This window comes from Uloborus diversus, chromosome 7, assembly GCF_026930045.1.
Source record: "Uloborus diversus isolate 005 chromosome 7, Udiv.v.3.1, whole genome shotgun sequence".
NCBI classification, from domain to species: Eukaryota; Metazoa; Arthropoda; class Arachnida; order Araneae; family Uloboridae; genus Uloborus; species Uloborus diversus.
The window spans coordinates 110,240,534-110,243,037 of NC_072737.1; the positions used below are offsets into that span (position 1 = coordinate 110,240,534).

General features: G+C 38.9%; 1 non-coding gene across 1 annotated transcript; it reads right to left on the bottom strand.

The window, feature by feature from the left end:
- On the bottom strand, window positions 1–72 carry Trnag-ucc (transfer RNA glycine (anticodon UCC)). Its single transcript has one exon. It is a non-coding gene; the product is annotated as a tRNA-Gly (tRNA).
- Between the last annotated feature and the right edge of the window lie 2,432 nt (window positions 73–2,504).

Genomic DNA, 2,504 nt, shown 5'->3' on the forward strand with positions numbered 1-2,504 from the left:
TGCGTCGGCCGGGAGTCGAACCCGGGTCAACTGCTTGGAAGGCAGCTATGCTAACCGTTATACCACCGACGCTCGTGGGGAAGCAAAGAGAATATGTACATTATGTTGAAATATAGGTCAAACAACTTCCTCTTACATTTTCGATGTTGTTTAGGATTGTCCGTTCAATTGATCGTGAGTTGTAGTCATTGATCACTTATCATATACAATTACGCAAAAGCAACTTGAAATAAAAGTCCCGCTGTAAACAAAATACTCACACCAAGAGGACATAGCCCGATCTTTCTGATATTGGACATGGGATACAATTCTATTTCAGGGCCCCCCCCTAGAGCTCAAATAAGATTTTTGAAGACACTGGGCACAAAATTCATTCCCCCTCCCCCATTGCGGCTTATACTATATACTGAAACAATAAATATATTTCGATGCTTTTTTATTAATACAGTCATGCTAAATTTGATGGTACCTCATATCGCAAGTACACCCAAACCTGTTTTTGTGTGGTCTTTTTTTTGTGTGATTTTTTTTTTTTTTTTAGATTTTTTTTTTTTTTTTTTGTGCGGTATATAAAAAGTTCAATCAGGTTGGACTCCATTGGCGAAATTATTTATAAAACGAGTGCTAGGTAGCATCTTCAAAAGTGACGACAGAGGGGCATTCCGATGAGAAGTCACTGTGACTTCCCCAAAATTTCCTTATTCGGAACATTTTGTCCGGCTATTCGGCAGAATTATCATCACTTGGTTTATTTTAGTTTCGTTTAAAGAAGCAATTCCAAGATATTCCGTAAATTTTTTGGTTATTTTCTGAGTGAGACTTTTTTTATGCGGTCCGTATCGACCGCATAAAAACAGGTTTGGGTGTAGATACATTTTAAAAGTAGAAGAGATATAGTATACGGTAATTATATAAGATGTGGTTAAACTTTGCCCGTTGCAGTAAACCGTAATCATCAAAATTATCTACGATATAACTTTTAATAGTAAATACAGACTAAACTTGGAGTGGTTTAGATTTGCAAAAGATATTTTTTTAAGGGGAATGTTTATCAACAAATAAGAGATTTTCCCCTTGACTTGGAATTTGCAAAAATATCAATATCGTCCTCTAGATTCCGAGTGAAATCATTATTTAAGCATAATAATACTAAGGATGAAAGTTTTCCTTGATGCAAAAAAAGATCACAAATGAGATTTCATTCCTTTTAAGAATGAAAATGATCGTTCTGCATTGCAATTGGATATTGGGATTGTTAAAATAATGCGTATAATAGTCTCGACATTTGGAAACCCTGAAGAGAGGTATGTATTAATGGCATGTAAGAGGATTTTTGGCTCCCTGAAATCTAAGAGGAGGGGCCTGTGCCCTTGCGGTAATCAGGCTCTGCAAGAAGGAGAAAGCTTCTAACGTTATAAAGGAAGGTGCTGCTCTCTAGTTTATCTCTGTACAGGGCCGCCGTTTGGGGGGGGGGACACCGGACCTATAGTACCGGGGCCCGGAGCTCTGGGGGGGCCCGTAAAGTAATGAAACAGTTTTTCCAATAATAATGTTAATAATTTCTCGAAAAAAATTAAGCTTTTGTTCATGAAGCGCTAAGCTGAAATCAACCTGACCACTGGAATTTTGCAACGCAAACTTTTCTTCTCCCGCTACAAAAACTCGTTAAGTCAATTTTTCCGCGCGATCAGCGTTGCCTAGGAATCTACCTTGGCTAGCTGCACGCTGTTTGTCCACTCGGCACATGTTGATGCGACCAATGGTCGCGACATCGCGACGGGTAGGCGGATAGCGGCCTGGGAAACCAGTGCTTCCAAGAACCACAAGACAATGCAAGCCAGCGTTTAGCAATGCGCTGTCGGTTACAATGCAATCCGCAAGGAGAGTCGGTTCGAAATCTCATTTTCTTGCGATTCGTGAAAGACGTAGTATTTCGAATGTGCTTTGATTTTGTTTTCACGGTAATCTACGATCTCGCTTGACGCGTGTTTTAATTTACGTGTTAGAGAAAGTTTTACTGCAGGTCTTGGTCAAAATGTCCTACAAACACAAATCAGGGGCTGAAAAGAAAAGGCTCCGAGCTGAAAAAGAAAAAAAAAGTGCTATTGGCAGGCAAGAGATTACTAATTTTTTTCAATCCTCTGCTTGTTTTTCTGTTCAACCGTTATTTTCTGGAACAACTGAACTGGAATCAAATCAACCAACTACTTCAGCGTTTGAAATAACTGAAGAAAATTCTCTGGGCTCCGAAATTAATGAAAGTAGAGGAGAAAATGTAAATCAGCTGGATTTAACTAATAATGCAAATCTGAACGATCCTGAAGTGCAACCAGTATTTTCTGAAACAACTGAACTGGAATCAAATGAACCAATTACATCAGCGATTGAAATAACTCAAGAAGATTCTCTAGGCTCCAAATTTGATGAAAATAGAAGTGAAAATATAAGTCAACTGGATTCAACTAGCAATGCAAATCTGAGTGATCCTGCAGAATGGCCGGACT